Consider the following 21337-nt stretch of genomic DNA (forward strand, 5'->3'; position numbering starts at 1 on the left):
TCGAACCATCCAAAACCCCAATTTAAGTCAGAGTTTCGGATGGTTCCGGGCACAGGATAATTGCCCAACCAAAGGTTGAACTTCCTGGGCAATTCCTGTGCCGTCCTTGCGTCAGGACTTCCTCAGCACATCTTCTGGTGTACCTCTGGGTATGAGCCTCCGGGAACAGAAGTTCTGGGCCATAACATGAAAATCTTTGAAATAGTTGAGGTGTGAAAATATCAGTTTACTTGCTAAATAAAATGGAAGAAAGAAGAAAATACCAGCTTGGGCCTAGTACGAAGGAAGATGGTTATGGTTGTTGGAGGCCAGTCATCTCAGCCCCAGCACATCATTACAGGAGTTCCTCAGGGTGGCATATAGGCCCAACTATCTTTGGCCTCTTCACAAATGACCTTGCCCCCATCCTAAACTCAGAAGAATGGATGTTCTGATAATTGCACACTGTACAGAACCAGTCTCAACTCTTCAGATACTGAAGCAGTCTGTATTTGCACGCAGCAAGCCTGGACAAAAGAGAAGCTTACCATCTCCCCTTGATATTCAATGGCATTACCAATGCTGAACACCCCTACCATCAACATTCTGGAGGCTTACCATCGATCAGAAACTTACCTGGACCAGCCATATAAGAAGTGGCTACAAGAAGAGGTCAGAGGTAGGAATTCAGTGGTGAGTAACTCACCTCCTGACTCCCCAAGGTATGTGCACCATCTAGATGTCAGGAGTGTGATGGAATACTCCCACTTGCTTGGATGAGTGCAACTCCAACAACACTCAAGAAACTTGACACCATCCAGGACAAAGCAGCCCGCTTGATTGACACCCCATCCACTACAATAAACATTCACTCCTTCCACCACTGACACACAGTGGCAGTAGTGTGTACCATCTACAATTCCCACTGCAGCAACATACCAAAGCTCTTTCGACAGCACCTTCCAAACCTACAATCGCGACTATGTAAAAGAACAATAGAAGCAGACACATGGGAACACCACCACTTGCAAGTTCCCCTCCAAGCCACACGCCATCCTGACATGGAATTATATCACTATTCCTTCACTGCCAGTTTGTTAAAAATCTGGAACTCCCTTCCAAACAGCACTGTGGATCTACCTACACCAGATGAACTGCAGCAGTTCAAGAAGGCAGCTCACCACCACCTTCTCAGGAGCATTGAGGGATGGGCAACAAGTGCTGGCCATGATAACAATGCTCAGACCCCTTGAATGAGTAAAAAGCAGTCCAATTGACAGAGATTTCAGCGTCAGATCTGTGCTAGCACCAAGCTTTGCACAAGTCATTCCATAGGTGTCACCAAAGGTAACAGTAGGGAAATTTAGGATTGTGTTTTGACAAATTTTGAAGGACGTTTTTTAAGAAGTGACAGATTGGGTACATAAAGAAATACAGTAGATTTAATATTTAGGAATTTTCAGAAAATACTCAACAAGGCTGAAACCCTCACCACATTTAAAAAAAATACTTGGATATGCACTTGAAGTGCTGTAACCCACAGGACTAGAAGAGCTGGAAAGAGGGATTAGGCTGGATAACTCTTTTTGTGGCACAAGCACAATGGGCTAAATGGCCTCCTTCTATATTGTAAATTTTCGAAGTATCTAATGTGTTGCACAAGATGTTTTGTTAGTATCAGTGATAAAGGATCATCAGGAAAAGAAGCACTATGTTTGTGGAGGGAGGAGCTAGCAGTTGTTCCTTACATAGTGGGTATGAAATGTGTTGTTACAGGAAATGATTCAGACAGACAATTTACAACAAAATTGGTTAAATATTTGTTGCAATATTTGGGGGATTCAGGGCAATAGAAAAAGACAGAAAGGGGGGCTTTGAATTAGTTTTGGATTGTTCCAGCACAGAGCTGGCACAGACATGGGCCAAATGGCTTCCTTCTGTGTCTAAAATTAAGGATCTACTCCAGTGGCTCAATACAGGATACATCAGATGTTGCAATCCAGCCAGAGGGCACACTGAATTTCAAGCACAACAGTTGGCATCAATGTGTTGCCTCTTGGCTTAAGGAAGCAAGTTGATCACAGACAGACACTACACATATATAGAAATTCATGACTCATAACAGCTGATAAGCACATTAGGATAACACACTAGAGATAATTTTCCAAGTACACACTGTGGCCAGGAACCCTGCCCGCTGGATGTGTGCCTGTAACTTCACAAAATACTCAAAAGATTGACCCTATTGAGTGACACATAAGCACTTAGGGACCACATGCACTTACAAGCTGCCATATATAGCAGTAACCAGTAGAATTCACTACTTTCATATGAGTCAAATTCTGCAATTTGTTTTTTTTATGAAAACTGACTACTTCAACAAAACAAAAAGAAAATTCTAGTTCATTTAATGCAAATGAGAAAAAGCAATTTCAGCCACTTACAGACATACGAAATAGCAGCAGAAATAGGCCATTCAGCCCCTTGAGCTTGCTCCGCCATTTATAAGATCATAACTGATCTGTTTGTGTTTTGAATTCCACATTCTCATCTACCTCCAATAACCTTTGATTCCCTTGCCTAAAAAGAATCTATCTACCTATGTCTTAAAACTTCAATGACCCCATCTCCACCGCCTTCGGAGGTAGAAAGTTCCAAAGTTGCACAGCCCTCTGAGAGAAAAAAAATTCTCCTCATCGCCTGTCCTAAAAAGGCACCCCCTAATTTTAAAACAGTGCCCCCTAGTTCTGGACTCACCCATAAGCAAAAACATCATTTCCATGCCCACTTTGTCAAAACTGTTGAGGATCTTATGTACTTCAATCAAGTCACCCCTCACTCTTCTAAACTCAGGTTGAAACAAGACCATAATAATAAAAACAAAAAAACTGCGGATGCTGGAAATCCAAAACAAAAACAGAATTACCTGGAAAAACTCAGCAGGTCTGGCAGCATCGGCGGAGAAGAAAAGAGTTGACGTTTCGAGTCCTCATGACCCTTCGACAGAACTTGAGTTCGAGTCCAGGAAAGAGCTGAAATATAAGCTGGTTTAAGGTGTGTCCACAACCACACCAACCCCCTCCACCTCTCTGTCTCTCTATCTCTCCGCCCCCCACACACACACCTTAAACCAGCTTATATTTCAGCTCTTTCCTGGACTCGAACTCAAGTTCTGTCGAAGGGTCATGAGGACTCGAAACGTCAACTCTTTTCTTCTCCGCCGATGCTGCCAGACCTGCTGAGTTTTTCCAGGTAATTCTGTTTTTGTTTTGAAACAAGACCAGTCTGCCTAATCTTTCCTTATAAGACAATCTGCTCATTCCAGGTATCAATATAATAAACCTCCTCTGGACCACCTCCTACACATTTACATCCTTCTCTACAGAAGGAGACTAAAACTGCACACAATGTTGGAGATGTGGTCTCACCAAAGCCCTGTATAACTGAAGCATAACATCCTTACTTAGATGTTCAATTCTTCTCGTAATAAAGGAGAGCATTCCATTAACCTTCTTAATTCCTTGCATACTATGTTTTCGTGACTCATGCACTAGACTACCTAGATCCCTCTGTAGCTCAGAATTCTGCAACAGTTCTTTGTTTAAGTAATATTCTGCTTTTTTATTCTTCCCACCAAAGTGAACAACTTCACATTTTCCTACATTATACTCAATTTGCTAGATTTTTGCCCACTCCCTTAACCTATCCATCTGAAACTTCCTTGTGTCCTCTTCACAACATACTTTCCTACCTTTGTGTCATCTGCAAATTTAGCCACCATGCCTTCATCTAAGTCATTGATGTAAATTGTAAAAAGTTGAGGCCCCAGCAAAGATCCCTGCAGGACTCCACTCATCACATCCAGCCAATCAGACAAAGACTGATTTATGCATACTCTCTGTATTCTGCCAACCAGCCAATCTATCCATGCTAATATGTTAGCACCTACACAATGAGCTTTTATTTTCTGCAATAAGCTTTGATGTAGCACCTTATCGATTGCCTTCTGGAAATCCAAGTGCAGTACATCAACAGGGACCACTTTATCCACGGCACATGTTACTCCTTCAAAGAACTCCAGTACATTGGTTAAACATAAGTTCCCTTTCACAAAACCATGCTGACTCTTCCCAATTATCTTGAGTTTCTCTAAGTGCCTAGCTGTAACTCCCTTAAAGATTGATTCTAATATCTTCCCCACAAGAGACATCAAGCTAACTGGCCTATAGTTTCCTGTTTTCTGCCTCCATCCAATCTTGAATAGAGGGGTTATATTTGCTACTTTCTAGTCTGATGATACCTTTCCAGAATCTAGGGAATTTTGGAAAATTAACACCAACGCCTCTACTAGCTCATTAGCCATTTCTTTTAAGACCCTAGGATGAAGTCCATCAGAATCAGAAGATTTATCAGCCCACAGCTCCAGCAGTTTGCTCAGTACTGCTCCCCTAGTGATTGTAATTTTACCAAGTTCCCCTCTCCGTTCCACCTTATTTACAGCTGTTACTGGAATGTTTTTTGTATCCTCTATAGTGAAGACAGAAGCAAAATACTTCTTAATTTAATCTTCCATTTCCTTATTATTTACTATTAACTCCCCACTGTCACTTTCTAGAGCACCAACACTCACTTTAATTACTCTTTTCCTTTTTAAATATCTGTAGAAACTCTTACTATCTGTTTTTATATTTCTAGCTATCTTCATCTCATACTCTAATTTCTTTCTCCTGATTAACCTTTCAGTCATTCTCTGCCATTCTTTACATTCTGACCAATCATCTGACCTGCCATTCATCTTTGTTCAGTTATATGATTTCTCCTTAAGTTTGATGCTTTCCTCAACTTCTTTAGTTAACCACGGATGGTAGAATTTTGACATTACTTCCATAAAATATGCATGCATATATATTTATATCCATAAAATTAACTTGTGGGCCATCCTAAAAAAAGCTTTTTTTCCAGCCAGGTCAATAGCTCATCAGCACCTTCTTCTATTTTGTATTCCCTCTCTCTATTTTTGCTGGCCTTCATGGTAGATTATTGCAAGGTCTTTCTCAATAGCAATGTTTTGAAACATGCAGCACACTAACAATTTTGTTAACCTTTGGAGGAGAATGTGGCAAGGCTGCACCTTGCATTTGTCTGAGTCTTTTTCTTGCTTTAGAAGCAGCCTGGCTCTGTTGCTGACATCAGAGATTGAGCATGGTTGAGCTACCCATGGTGGCCATTATCGCTCTTACATACAAACATTTTACTTGCACTGAACTGCTTCAATATGAGGCGACCTTGCATATTACCTAGGTATTTTATATTAACTATATGATTTATAGGTGGTGATCACATGCCATTTGGACCTTGAAGGATTAGAAGCCATTTCTGTTCATGTATTCCCCAAGAATACAAGCACCTCTTTCTAAATGGTAATAGACTTCACTATAGGAAAGTGGATCAGCTGTTAAAATCTAAACTCTCTTTGCTCCTGTTCTGGGTGATCATTGCTGAACTGCACAAACTGATGGACCTTCCTATACTAAGCTTTGGTCACATCTCAGAAGTTGCAGATTGCTTTGCAGTTGCTGATTCCAATCAAGTCTCCTTGGGTGCCTAGAAGGTAACATCAGCATGGAGTTCAGCTCAGTTGTTGGCCCAATTTCCACTGATAGCACTGTTGTTCCTGCTTACTTTTGCTGTAAATCATCTTGTATAATGCAGTATTTGCTGCTTCACTGAGCTTCAGCCTCATCAGGCATCACTCGTCAGCTTGCTCCAGGTAATCGCGCCCAATGTAAGAACCTATCCTGGACCAGTGATGATCCCAGTGCAAAGCCTCCTATGTCCTCAACTCTTCACTTTCTGCAATCATCTCCATCAGGTCTTTCATGACAGCAATATCCAGAGTTGACATTATTCCCATAAAATATACATGCATATATACTTATATCCATAAAATTCTTTACTTGGCCTAACCCATTCTTTACAATCAGAATTGTGCCAAGTTGTATCGTGTACCAAACATGACTTAACTGTCTAAACAAAGGGAGGGTAATTTGAGCTTGTAACGGTTTCTTTTGAGAATTAAACACTCACAATCAGAAGCTTTGTTCATTTGGATATGTCAGCACTTGCTTCGGTAATTTTGCTTTTATAAGTTGAAATCATTCTTCAGCTACGAAAAAAGTTAGCTTTGGCACTTTTACACAGCTTGGTACAGCCTTCTGAGGGAGGGAAAGTGGGTGGGAGAAAGGGAGGGAGGAAGGCAGGAAGGGAGGAAGGAAGGAAGGGAGGGAAGGAAGGAAGGAAGGAAGGAAGGACAAAAATTTTGAATGGCTAACAGGTCCCATGACTAAATCATATGATTCAATTTGGCATTACTGTAGGAGATGACTCACTGCTATTATAAAATGTCATTCATACTTTTAAATTGTTCCACCACATGACTTTTTACTGCATTGCTACTGTACAATGTGGCTTATTCTGAAGTGCCATTATACCACATAATTAATAATAATTGTATCAGTTATTATTGAACAGCAGGAATGTACCACAGCATGCCTTTATTAAATTAGAGTACACTTTCTATATTATAATGCAAGAGCTTTCAGCAGCAATCACACATTGTTATATTGAACAGTACACTTAAGTAATTTAGTTTCTGTGAGGCAGCAACTAATGTGTTTTCAAAGGTGTTCATTAACTTATGAAGGGTTGAGTGAAGTGCTGCTGTGCTTTTTAAAATCATATTTTGTGTTATTTCACGACCCAGAAAACAATTTTAAGAATACTGACTAGTTCAACTAAACAAAAAGAAACTCTGAGTTAATTTAATGCAAATGAGAAAAATTAATTTCAGCCACTTGCAAGCCACCCTCCAAAACAGAGTCTCGCACCTCATTTTCAGCCTGTAATGCCTGGTCTCCTGGTCAATAGCTCATCAGCATCATCTTCTACTTAGTTTTCCCTCTCTCTACTCCTCAAGTTTTTTCACCAATAACAATGTTGTGAAATATTGAGCACACTAATAAATTAGTTAACCTCTTGAGGAGGATCTGCTTACAATTTTTAGCAACAAAGTGGATGAAATTCTTAAAGAGTCATATGATGGGGTGGGTGTCTGCTTTTCTGGGGGTTCTCCCATCTGGCACTGCAACTCTGGCAGAAGAACCATAGAAATCCCTGTAAAAATGGTTTAAGCACTTTTTCCCATGTTTATGCAGATCTTCCGTCGAAGTAACATTTATCCCAATGGTAAAAGGAAGTAGGAAGTAATGGGAAGAGGTGACAGCTTGTACACACCATAGCATGCCTTGTAAGTCTTGGTGAATATAACACACTTGTTTATATAACACTTGTTTAAGTAACACAGCACTGTATTGGCATAAGTCCTGTAGCACTGCTCTCTGTAAATCAGATGGTTCTCATATTGCACACATAGTCTGCAGTTCAAATGCAGCTCTGTCTAAGCGTCAGATCAGACAGAGTTTAATTACAGATGTTTGTCTCTCATATAGTATGGGGCAAAAAAGGTAACTGTATTAACTTAAGGCCCCAGGTAAATGACGTCTTCCTTGCCCTTTTTTAAGTTTGCTTCCAAGTATTTGTGCAAGCTGGCATGTGATGGTTGCATACTATATGCAAGAATTATATAAGAATATAAGGAAATAAGAAATAGGAGCTGGAGTATGCCATTCAACAGTTGAAATCCACTCAGCCATTCCGTGCAATCGTGATGATCTTCTACCTCAATACCGTCTTCTTGAATTCTCCCCATATCCCTTAGGGCTGAATTTAATGCTCACCGGCTGACAGGGTTGAAGGCAATGAGGATCATTAATCCAGTGGGTAGCCTGCCCACCACCTTCCTACCCGACCCTGTCCCATCCGCAGTTATTCCAATGGTAGGGGTGGCATTGAGCTGCCGCCACCATTCCCCCCCCCCTCCCCACCCAGCCAGTTAGCCAATTGAGGTCCTTAAGTGGACAGTTAATGCCCACTAGCCTTTGGGATTTAACCAGCGATGGCAGAGGCCCATGCTAAGTGGACACACCAGCAGGTTTCCCTGTGAGGGTCGGTGGCAGGCAGGGAAGGGCCTCTTTAATGGGCTCTGGCTCATTGGAGGCCCCCACCCCACACTGGCCAGAATTTTACCCCCCCTCTCTCAAGGTTGAGCTTCCCCATTTCGTCTTTTAAACCCCAGGCCCCCCAACACCCTCATCCTCTCGCCTGAGTCAACCAGCTTGGTGCTTAGCAAGACTCCTAACCACACCTAAATGATCCAGCATCATGCACCAGAAGTGCTGGAGAACTGCCAGTCTCTGATTGGCTGGCAGCTCTCTGAGACGGGGCTTCTTGCTCCAGAAGGGCCGAAGTCTCATCTCCAGCGGCTTGGCAGCCAACGTTCCCCTTGGCAGGCTGCCCCCTCACCGACATTTCAACTGGGGATGCAGGGAATCCGGTGCCTCATATAGTTCAGCCCTTACTATCCAAAAATCTACAAATCTCTATCTTGAATATATTCAATGCCTGAGCCATCTGGGGTAGAGAATTTCAACTTTTGAGTGAAGATATTTCTCTTCATCTCAATCCTAAATGGTTGACCCCTTATGCCAAGACTATTCCCCCTAGTTCTAGGTTCTCCAATCAGGAGAAAGAACCCCCCAGCAACCACCCCACCAAACCCCTTAAAAATGTTATTTTCAATTAGATCAACTCAGCTACTCCTAGTCAAGGGAATATAGGCCTAGTCCACTCAAACTCTCCCAATAGGCCAACCTCCCAGAAATCAATTAAGTGAATCTTCATTGCATCCCCTCCAAAGCACATATATCATTCCTTAAGTAAGGAGACTAAAACCGTACCCAGTACTCCAGGTGTGGTCTCTATTGAATTGTAATAATGCTACTTCACTCTTATACTTCAATCACTTTGTAATAAAGGCTAACAGACCATTTGTTTTCCTAATTGTTTGCACTACCTGCATGTTACCTTCCTGCAATTTGTCAAAAAGGGCACAAGAATACCAAAATTTCCCAGTTTCTCAGATATAAAAAGAATAAGCTTTTCCATTTATCCTTCCAAAGTGGATAACTTCACACTTCTCCAGACTGTATCCCATCTGCCATGTTTCGCCAACTCAGTTATCTCATCTGTATCCCTTTGCAGCCTCTTTGTCTTCTCCTCAGACACACATCTGGAGGGATAGATAGATAAATAGATCGATAGATAGATCGAAAGACAGACAGACATAGATAGATAGACAGACTGACTGTTTTATAGATGTACTTCATCTGTCTAGAATATAACAATAATATTGGGCAGCAGGGATGAAATGTATAAACTGCTTGGGTTTTGTTCTTAAGACCAATGAAGTATTTTGACCCCTTGAATAGAACACCAGCTAAAATATTTGTGATTTTTATAGCATTTAGGAATTAACACAACTTTTGTACACAAACAGATGGATGGATTCTGCTGTCACTTCAACGAATGAGTGTTTAGCAAAATAATGGTTTACAGTCTACTTTGATGTCGTCTCATGTGTTACGTTGGACCAGGTCTCAATTTGCATAACCGATTGCAAATGCTGCATATGAAGACAATATTGGAGGGATGGATGGAGGCATTGGCTTTGCGCCATGCTCATTTGTCCTGCAGGGATTTGACTCTATTCACCTCAAATGTCAAAAGCACTTGATCACAGAGACTGTGCCATTTGGGTCTGTCCAAGCTTGTTTTTTTCCAATGTATTGGGATCCAGCTTGCAAGCTCTGATGTTAGCTTTCAGATATCTAAGTCTGAGATGTCCTGTGGTGGGGCTTCCCGTGCTCAGCTGGTTGTGGAGCATTTCCTTTGGTATGCGGAATCCACCATGCGAACCACATGGCTGACCTAGCGAAGTTGAGTTCTGATGAGCATGCTCTCAATGCCAGGTATGCAACACTTTTCAAGAACCTTGGCTTTGGGGATGTTGTTCTGCCACCTGATGCTGCAAACAGATTTCAGACAGCAAAAATTGAATGCTTGTAGTTGTTCTATGTGATGCCAGTAGGTTGTCCAAGTCTCACATCAATAAAGAAGTGATATAAGAGCCACTGCTTGGTAGTCTTTGATCTTTGTTCTGAGACAAACTTGATGCTCTTTCCAAAATCTGTGAGTGAGCCTGCCAAATGCTAAGCTTCCTTTTGCCAGGTGTTAGTTGATTTTGTAGTGTTATTAGAGAGGATAGTCCCAAGATAACAAAACTTCTGAGAGAGAGAGAGAGAGAGAGAGAGGTTGGAATCATGCCGAGGAGCTACGTGCCTTCTCTGCAACCTGTTTAGATGTAGTATTAATAAACAAGAGTTAAGCAGATGCCAGAATATGTCTACAGTCTGTCTAAGAACCAAGTCCTATGCCTAGAATCGAAGATAGAAGAACACCTCTCACAATATGGTTGCAGCGGTAGAGGCATTGATATGAAAAGAGATATTGGTGTTATCGAAGGAACCTCAGAGTGAAGTAACCTTTGAAAGCAGCTCAAGAACTTTCGGTGGAAAAAGGAGGCACACCTGAGAGAGGTAACAATGACCGTACTTGATGAGTAGTCTCTGTCCTTGTCCTGACCATTTGACTGCCTCAAGGGCTTGCAGAGAGGCCAGCAGAGGGAGTTATGTAAATGCCATTTTCTCCAATACTATGCAGCATCAGGTCTTCATCAATAAAAGCCAAAGCTTCAAATTAGTTCATTTCTTTATGCACTAGTTCCAGTAGCAGATGCCGTTCTCCTAAGGCAAGGAGTGCAGGAGTCCACTGCGAACTTTGAGTCTATTCTTAAAGCCTTTGACACCTATTTTAGCCTGAAGCAAAATTTAGTAATTGAAGATAATATTTTAACCAGCACTCACAATGATCTGATTGGATTATTCCTAACTGCCTTATATCACCTAGCTAGTTCTTATGGATGCTAAAGGACAACTAACCCATGATTGCATAGTCATGAGCGTCCAGGATGAAAAGCTCTCTGACTTTCTCAAACCAAAGGAGATCTTAAATTGTGTCAAGCGGTTCAGTATGTGAGGCAGGCTGAGATTTGAGCACTTAATTGGGCTATGATTCATGGTGACTCCAAGGTTTCACATGACTCCGTAGTTTGGAAAGGCCCATGGGCAGTGGTCCCATCCATACGAAAGCCCTCCAAAACAACCGAAAAGGCAGGAAATTCCAAACCAGCAGCCATTTTGAGATGCTTATGTTGTGGCGTGAAAACCCAGCAAAGACTCCAAGACTGCCTAGCAAGGGGTGCAGAATGTTTCCAATGTGGCAAAACAGAACATTTCAAGTATTTCTGCAAATCCAGCAATTTTAGTCGAAGTTGAAGACCAGAAACTATTTATGAAACACATTCCTTCCAAGAAATGGAAAGTCAAGAACAAGGCGAATTGACAGAGTTTCTTGGGGAAGTAGCTAGACTTCATCCAGACTACTGGTCAGTTACAGTCAAGTTCAAGGCTTTGACAGTACTTTTAAAATTGATAATGGAACAGCTGTTAACATATTAGAAGATAACCTCAACTGGCATCAGCCGATGCCCCTTTACCCATCAGACGTCAAGTTACATGGTCCAGGCGGCATTGATCTTCCAATCAAAGGCAGGATTATATCGCCCCTCTTAGCTACAAGGAGTGACAGACCATTGATTCTCGCTATGTTCTTTATAATCAATGTACATACCTATTGAATGGCGATGTTGGCATACTCTTAAGAATCATAGACAAAGTAGCTGATGTCTACAATTTGGACAACTCATTGTCTTTCATGCAACAATCTTCATCCTTTTATTTAGAAGCAGTGGAAATTCAGCCGTCATAAGCTGAAGAAGTTTATACAATCAACAGAAGTTCATTTCTTTCTCAGAGACACCATCCACAAGACCCAGGGCAGACATGGAAGTTATGAATCTCTCAGTTAATCATGAAGTAAGGCCAGAGGTGCAGGATACAGAATGGTGCCAGCCTCATGAAGAGCTGCTGGACCTGAACTGGCTCTTCCTAGAGAGTGATGAGGAAGAATTCCTTGCCGTACTGAGAGATCTCTTCGAGACTGAGGTCCGAGAGAATGATTCATCTTTTCCATTGTTAAAAGCACCTTTCTGAGGATCGTCATCTTGCCGTGGTGGGAAAGCTTGCATGTCCCCATGAACCCGAGAGCAATGCCATCCAGAGCTCACACTCTTGGTAGGGTCTTCCATGGTGATAAAGTTGAGGGTGAGGTACCAGACAGAGAAAGACCCAAGAAGTCCTCAATGGCAGAGCAGGTGGAGGAGGGCTGCGGCCCCAATGGTTGCGAAGATGGGAGAAGGCTGCAACAGAGAAGTGGCCCCAGACGTCATGGTCTGCCATGCCACTGAACCTGGCCACGAACTGCCAAGACCGTGTGGAACCCAGCTGCGCACCGGGGTCCCCACGCTAAACTACACCACTCACAGGCCTCCATCAGGTGGAAAGCCCTGTGGTGATGGAGGATTGGCGACAGGGGCAGGACTGTGATATCTGGGGGCCCCCAGCCAAAATTCCACACACAGGCGCTGGATGTGCACAGTTGTTGAGCACCTGCGTCGGGACAGGGGTGCCTTTCGGCAGCTGCATCTGCAACTGAGCAGTCCTCTTCAGGATACCCTTTGCTCACCCCAAACGGGGAGGGGGTGAGAAAAGATGCCCCAAAAACAGTCTGTCCCATTTCTCCTGGCTGGGAAACTGCACCCAGTGGGATCACCATCTCTGCAGTCAAAACAAAAAATAGTTAAACTTCAGATCCTGGGATGTGAGAACACTTGTTGACAACCCAAAGTGATTGCCCGGAAAGATGAAGTGCCAGTCTGGTTCAGGAGCTAGCAAGGCACAACATTGACATCGCTGCTTAGCAAAACCTGGCTCACTGAGGAGGGGCCGCAGAGAGAGGCCAGAGGAGGATACACCTTCTGCTGGAAAGGGAAGTCATACCATGACCCCCGTCCACGGAGTCGATTTCGCCATGAAGAACAGGATTGATGTCATGCTCTCTGAACTCCCCTTGAGGTCAGTGAGAGGCTCGTGACCCTACACCTTCATCTCAGTCATGATAGGGGGAGGTGATGGTGTAGTGGTATTGTCACTGGACTAGTAATCCAGAGACCCAAGGAAATGCTCTGGGGACCCAGGTTTGAATTCCACTATGGTGGAATTTGAATTCAATAAAAATCTGGAATGAAAAATGTCCAGTGAAGAGCACAAAAGCATTGTTGATTGCTGTAAAAACTCATCTGGTTCACTAATGCCCTTTTAGGGAAGGAAATCTGCCATCCTTACCAGGTCTGGCCTGCATGTGAATCCAAATCCACAGCAATGTAGTTGACTCTTAAATGCCCTCTGAAATGGCCTAGCAAACCACTCAGTTGTATCAAACCACTACAAAAAAGGAATGAAACTGGGTGGACCACCCTCCAGCATCGAACTAGGCAGCAGAAACAACAATGGCAATTTCAGCTTGGTCGATCCTGCAAAGTCCTCCTTATTAAATATCTGGGGGCTAGTGCCAAAATGGGAGAGCTGTCTCACAGACTAGTCAAACAACAGTCTGACATAATCATCCTCATGGAATCATATCTTAAAGATAACGTCCCAGACATCACCATCCCTGGTTATGTCCTGTCCCACCGCAGGTCAGACCCAGCAGAGATGGCGGCACAGTCAGTGAGGAGTTGCCCTGGGAGTCCTCAACATCGACTCCGGACCCCCTGAAGTCTCATGGCATCAGGTCAAACATGGGCAAGGAAACCTGCTGATCACCACCCTCCTTCGGCTGATGAATCAGTGCTCCTCCATGTTGAACGCCACTTGGAAGATGCACTGAGAGTGGCATGGGTGCAGAATGTACTCTGAGTGGGGGACCTCAATGCCCATCACCAAGAGTGGCTCGGTAGCACCACTACTCACCGAGCCCTAAAGGGCATAGTTGCTAGGCTAGGCCTGCAGTAGGTAGTGAGGGAACAAACAAGAGGGAAAATATAATTGAGCTCAACATCACCAATCTGCCTGCTGCAGATGCATCTGTCAATGACAGTATCAGTAAGAGTGACCACAGCACAGTCGATGTCCCACCTTCATATTGAGGATACCCTCCATTGTGTTGTGTGGCACCATCACTGTGCAAAATGGGATAGATTTCATACAGATCTAGTAACTCAAGAATAGGCATCCATGAGGTGCTGTGGGCCACCTGCAGAAGCAGAACTGTACTCGAAAACAATCAGCAATCTCATGGCCCAGCATATCTCTCAACCTACCATTACCATTAAACCAGGGGATCAACCCTGGTTCAATGAAGAGTGCAGGAGGGCATGCCAGGAGCAGAACCAGGCATACCTAAAAGTGAGGTGTCAACGTGGTGAAGCTATAACACAGGACTACTTGCATGCCAAACAGCAAACAGCGTAAGCAGCAAGTGAAAGACAGAGATAAGCATTCCCACAACCAACGGATCAGATCTAAGCTCTGCAGTCCTGCCACATCCATTCGTGAATGGTAAACAACTCACTGGAGGAGGAAGGTCCACAAATATCAAAAATCTAAGGCTGAAGCATTTGGTACATTCTTCAGCTAGAGGTGCCGAGTGGATGATCCATCTCGACCTCCTCCGGAAGTCCCCAGCATCTCAGATGCCAGTCTCCATCCAATTCAATTCACTCCACATGATATCAAGAAATGGCTGAAAGTACTGGAAACTGCAAAGGCTACGGGCCCTGACAATATTCCAGCAATAGTACTGTAGACTTGTGCTTCAGAACTTGCCACGCCCCTACCAAGCTGTTCTAGTGCCCCTGCAACACTGGCATCAACCCAGAAATGTAAAAAATTGCCCAGGTATGCCCTGTACACAAAAAGCAGGACAAATCCAACCTGATCAATTACCGCCCCATCAGTCTACTCTTGATCATCAGTAAAGCGATGGAAGGGGTCATCAACAGTGCTATCATGCAGCCCTTGCTAAGCAATAACCTGCTCACTGAAGCTCAGTTTGGTTTCCGACAGGATCACTCAGCTCCTGACCTCATAACATCTTGTAGATCTTCCTCCTTGGGCCAAACATGGAAAAAAGAGCTGAACTCCCGAGGTGAAGTGAGAGTGGCTGGCTTGACATCAAAGCAGTATTTGGCTGAGTGTGACATCAAGGAGCCCTTGCAAAACTGGAGTCAACGGGAATCAGGGGGAAAACTTTCCAATGGTTGAGTCATACCTAGCACAAAGGAAGATGGCTGTGGTTGTTGGAGGTCAGTCATCTCAGCTCTGGTATATCACTGCATGAGTTCCTCAGGGTAGTATCCTCGGCCCAACCATCTTCAGCTGCTTTATCAATAACCTTCCTTCCATCATCAGGTCACAAGTGGGGATGTTCACTGATGATTGCACAATGTTCAGCACCATTCGTGAGTCCTCAAAAACTGAAGCAATCCATGTCCAAATGCAGCAAGACCTGGACAATATCCAGGCTTGGGCTGACAAGTGGCAAGTAACAGTTGCGCCACACAAATGTCAGGCAATGACCATCTCCAAACAGAGATAATCTAACTATCACCCCTTGATGCTCAATGGAATTACCATCACTGATTCCCCCACTATCAACATCCTGGGGGTTACTACTGACTAGAAACTGAACTGGACTAGCCATATCAATACCGTGGCTACAAGACAGGTCAGGGGCTAGGAATTAGTCGTCTCAATTTCTCTGCTCCTCTCACCCATTCTAACCTGTCTCTCTCTGAACTTACTGCACTCCATTCTCTCAGGTCCAACCCTGACATTGTCATCAAACCCGCTGACAAGGGTGGTGCTGTTGTTGTCTGGCGCACTGACCTCTACCTCGCGGAGGCTGAGCGTCAACTCGCAGACACTTCCTCCTACCTCTCCCTGGACCATGTCCCCAACACTGAACATCAAGCCATTGTTTCCAGAACTGTCACTGACCTCATCTCCTCTGGGGATCTCCCTCTCACAGCTTCCAACCTGATAGTCGCCCAACCTCGGACGGCCCGCTTCTATCTCCTACCCAAAATCCACAAACAGAACTGCCCCGGTAGACCGATCGTCTCAGCTTGCTCCTGCCCCACAGAATTCATTTCTCGTTATCTTGACTCCCTTCTCTCTCCCCTTGTCCAGTCCCTTCCCACCTACATCCGTGATTCCTCTGACAACTTACATCACATCAACAATTTCCAGTTCCCTGGCCCCAACCGCTTCCTCTTCACCATGGACGTCCAATCCCTCTACACCTCCATCCCCCACCAGGATGGTCTGAGGGCCCTTAGCTTCTTCCTCGAACAGAGGCCCGAACAATCCCCATCCACCACTACTCTCCTCCGTCTGGCTGAACTTGTTCTCACGCTGAACAATTTCTCCTTCAACTCCTCTCACTTCCTCCAAATAAAAGGTGTGGCTATGGGTACCCGCATGGGCCCCAGCTATGCCTGTCTCTTTATGGGGTATGTGGAACATTCCTTGTTGCAGTCCTACTCCGGCCCCCTTCCACAACTCTTTCTCTGGTACATCGATGATTACTTCGGTGCTGCTTCATGCTCTCGTCGGGACTGGGAAAAATTTACTAATTTTGCTTCCGATCTCCACCCCTCCATCATTTTCACGTGGTCCATCTCTGACACTTCCCTTCCCTTCCTTGACCTCTCTGTCTCAATCTCTGGTGATAGACTGTCCACCAATATCCATTACAAACCCACCGACTCCCACAGCTATCTCGACTACAGCTCCTCACACCCTGCTTCCTGTAAGGACTCCATCCCATTCTCTCGGTTCCTTCGCCTCCGTCGCATCTGTTCCGATGATGCTACATTCAAAAACAGTTCCTCTGACATGTCCTCCTTCTTCCTTAACCGAGGTTTTCCACCCACGGTCGTTGAAGGGCCCTCAACCGTGTCCAGCCCATCTCCCGCGCATCTGCCCTCAAGCCTTCTCCTCCCTCCCAGAAACATGATAGGGTCCCCCTTGTCCTCACTTATCACCCCACCAGCCTCCGCATTCAAAGGATCATCCTCCGCCATTTCCGCCAACTCTAGCATGATGCCACCACCAAACACATCTTCCCTTCACCCCCCTTATCGGCATTCCGTAGGGATCGCTCCCTCCGGGACACCCTGGTCCACTCCTCCATCACCCCCTACTCCTCAACCCCCTCCTATGGCACCACCCCATGCCCACGCAAAAGATGCAACATCTGCCCGTTCACTTCCCCTCTCCTCACCGTCCAAGGACCCAAACACTCCTTTCAAGTGAAGCAGCATTTCACTTGCATTTCCCCCAACTTAGTCTACTGCATTCGTTGCTCCCAATGTGGTCTCCTCTACATTGGAGAGACCAAACGTCAACTGGGCGACCGCTTTGCAGAACACCTGCGGTCTGTCCGCAAGAATGACCCAAACCTCCCTGTCGCTTGCCATTTTAACACTCCACCCTGCTCTCTTGCCCACATGTCTGTCCTTGGCTTGCTGCATTGTTCCAGTGAAGCCCAACGCAAACTGGAGGAACAACACCTCATCTTCCGACTAGGGACTTTACAGCCTTCCGGACTGAATATTGAATTCAACAACTTTAGGTCGTGAGCTCCCTCCTCCATCCCCCCACCCCCTTTCTGTTTCCCCCTTCCTTTTTTTTCCAATAAATTATAAAGATTTTCCTTTTCCCACCTATTTCCATTATTTAAAAAAAAATAAAAAACCCCCACTAGAGCTATACCTTGAGTGCCCTACCATCCACTCTTAATTAGCACATTCGTTTAGATAATATCACCAACTTTAACTTTAACACCTATGTGTTCTATTGTACTATTGTCGTTGACATCTTTTGATGATCTGCTTCTATCACTGCTTGTTTGTCCCTACAACCACACCGCCCCCCCCACCTCTCTCTCTCTCTCTCTCTATCTCTCCGCCCCCCACACACACACCTTAAACCAGCTTATATTTCAACTCTTTCTTGGACTCGAACTCAAGTTCTGTCGAAGGGTCATGAGGACTCGAAACGTCAACTCTTTTCTTCTCCGCCGATGCTGCCAGACCTGCTGAGTTTTTCCAGGTAATTCTGTTTTTGTTTTGGATTTCCAGCATCCGCAGTTTTTTTGTTTTTATCGCTAGGAATCCTGTGATGAGTAACTCACCTCTTGACTCTCCAAAGCCTGTCCACCATCTACAAGGCACAAGTCAGGAGTGTGATGGAATACTCCCCACTTGCCTGGATGAATGCAGCTCCAATAATACTCAAGAAGCTTGACACCATCCAGGACAAAGCAGCCCACTTGAATGACACCACATCCACAAACATTCACTCCCTCCACCATCGACGCACAGCAGCAGCAGGGTATACCATCTACAAGATGCACTGCAGGAATTCACCAAGGTTCCTTAGACAGCAACTTCCAAACCCACAACCACTACCATCTAGAAGGACAAGGACAGCAGATAGGTGGGAACACCACCACCTGGAAATTCCCTTCCAAGTCACTCACCATCCTGACTTGGAAATATATCCTGTTCCTTCATTGTTGCTGGGTCAAAATCCTAGAACTCCCTTCCTAGCAGCACTGTGGGTGTACCTACACTGCAGGGACTGCAGCGGTTCAAGAAGGCAGCTCACCATCACCTTCTCAAGGGCAACAAGGGATGGGCAATAAATGCTGGCCCAGCCAGTGAAGCCCACATCCCGTACATAAATTTAAAAAAAAAATCTTCATGTGGGTGTTTGCCGCCAACCTCACCGTTGCTGTAGGCACGGTCCACATGCTCACCAGTCAGTGCAATGACATGCCCTTGAAAGTGAATGAGAGGTGTAATGTGGGCCACTCCATCCCTGCTCTGGGACCTCCTGCTGCTGTTGTCAGCCAGCTTCTCCTTCATGAAAACAGGTGGAGAGAGTGCGAGTAGGACACGTGGAACTATGTAGAATGTTTGTGTGGTTTGCGGAGTCATGGATGGGATGCAGGCGTGAGCTCCAGAGGATATGAGCCTGACGGAGATGTGAGGGTGTATTTGAGAGTAAGTGGTGTTGTCCCTTTAGGTGTGAGATCCCTGTGGGTGCATGATGGGTTTGTGAATGGGTGTGAGAGTTGAGAGTGATGAGGTGGTTGACTTACCCTGCAGAACGGATGAGGGCATGCATCCTGGTCCTGCACTGGATGCCTGTCCTCTTTTGCAGAGCATTGGTGCTGACCACCACTGCCATCGCCTTGGTGACTTTGCTTGCCAGCCTTTGCCCAGAGCAGGGCTAGAGGACTGCATCCGGCCTCCACTGCATCCAGCAGGTGCTCAAGGGAGGCGTTGCTAAATTTGGGAGCAGCATGTTTCCTCCCTTTGGCAGCCATCATTTTCCAGCAGCTTTATACCCCTTGAACAGTGCTAGCTCTGTGCAGGGGCAGCCTTTGAACGTGGCGCCCAGTTTACTGAAGGCCTGAGGTGATGGTGGGGTGAGTGAATCAGGGCTGCCCCACAGCGACCTGGCATGTTTCACGGTAATGCATTATTGATGAGGCGGGACGCCCCAGAAAGGGGACCAAACGGCACGAAAAGCCATCACTGCAGCCGGCCTTTTTTCCACCTGCTACCACACTTAATGCAAACCTGGAACGATTCCGCTCATAGTTTCATGCTGTTGTTAAAAAGTAGGACAGAATACTTGGGGGCACGTATAGTACAAAGGCTTAACATATGGAATATGCTAATGTATAACATAGAAAATGACACCTGTAAGCCATGTGTTAGGCTCTAGAGAGAGATCGGAATCATGCCGAGGAGCTACATGCCTACTCTATAACCTGTTTAGATGTAGTATTAATAAATGAGTGCTAAGCAGATACCAGAGTATGTCCACAGTCTAAGAATCAAGTCCATCTCCAAGAGACCAAGATAGAACAGCACATCTCACAATAGTGAGGTTTTGGAGTATGTGGCCAGGGACAGTTGATACAAGATCGGTGTCTTCTTCAAACTTACTGTCAGGCCAAAGTGATCTGAAAGTAGGGCAAAGTGACCATCAAGCAGCTGAGTGTCCTCTGGAATGTATGCTATGAGAACGCAGTCATCCATGAACAAGAGTTCATTCAGTAACCTTTGTGTAAGCCTTGAATCTTTGAAAGTTTGAAAGATCGCTGTCTATCCTGAATTGAATTTGTGCTCTTGTGTCAAGATCTTTGAGCACATAATGGAGTATGGCAAGGAGTATATAGCAAACAAAGCTGGAGCCAGGACACAGCCTTACTTGGTGGCATTGGTGACAGGAAAGGCATCCGATGATGTACCACTTTGCATCATGCTGGCCATCATGCCATTGTGAAATAAATAAATGACACTAATCATCTTTTCAGGGCAGCCATTTTTGTACAGAACCTTCCACAGGCCTTCCTGGTTTACTGTGTCAATTGCTTTGGTCCGGCCAACAAATACCATGTAGAGATTATTCTGTTTGTGTGACTTTTGTTGAATTTGATGTGCTGCAAAGATCATGTCCACTGTTCCCTGCTCTGCATGGAAGCCACACTGTGATCCTGGTACACAGAGTCAATGACATGAATGACAATCCAATTAAGATTAACCCTTGCAAGGTTTTTTCCTGCTGTTGAAAGGAGTGATATTCCATGTTTATTGTCACAAATGAACTTGCTCCCTTTCCATTTGTCGAGGTGAGTTATGGAAGCATCTTCTAGTCTTGGGGCACATTTCCCTCATTCCTGATTAGGCAGAAGAGACTCGTGAGTTTCCTAACCACGTGAGTCCCTCCGTAATTGTGTACTTCAGGTGGAATGCCATCAGCTCCTGGTGACTTGCCCGTAGAAAGCTGCCTTATAGCCTTTGTGACCTACACTTGAGAAGGAGAACAAGCTCTTCTAGAGTGTGGTGCCAAGGAAGTGACTCAGTGGTATCACTGCACACTATGCATTGTTGGCTTAGGAATTTGCTGAAGTGTTCTACCCAACAAGAGAAAATCTCATTCCTATTTGTTAGGAGCTGATTGCCATCTACTAAGTGAATGGGTATCACACTGTTGCTTTTGGGGCCATATGCTGATCACAGACCTTCATGTAGGGCCCTCAGGTCATTCTTATCAGCAGCTGCTTTATGTTTATCAGCCTTGTTTTCCCACCACCTGTTCTTCTTCTCTCTTAGTTTGGCCTGCTGCATGTGTTTTGTGTGATGCTATCTGGCATTGCTTGCTTGTGATTTCTTGTCAGACATGTAAAATCTGAGAGTGTCATGCATTTCATCTAGCAGCTTGCCAATGTCTTGGTCGTCGTTGTCGAACTAGTCTTGGTGTTTCCAATTAATGAATCCTAGGACCTCAGATGCCATGCT

This window comes from Carcharodon carcharias, chromosome 20, assembly GCF_017639515.1.
Source record: "Carcharodon carcharias isolate sCarCar2 chromosome 20, sCarCar2.pri, whole genome shotgun sequence".
Classification (NCBI taxonomy): domain Eukaryota; kingdom Metazoa; phylum Chordata; class Chondrichthyes; order Lamniformes; family Lamnidae; genus Carcharodon; species Carcharodon carcharias.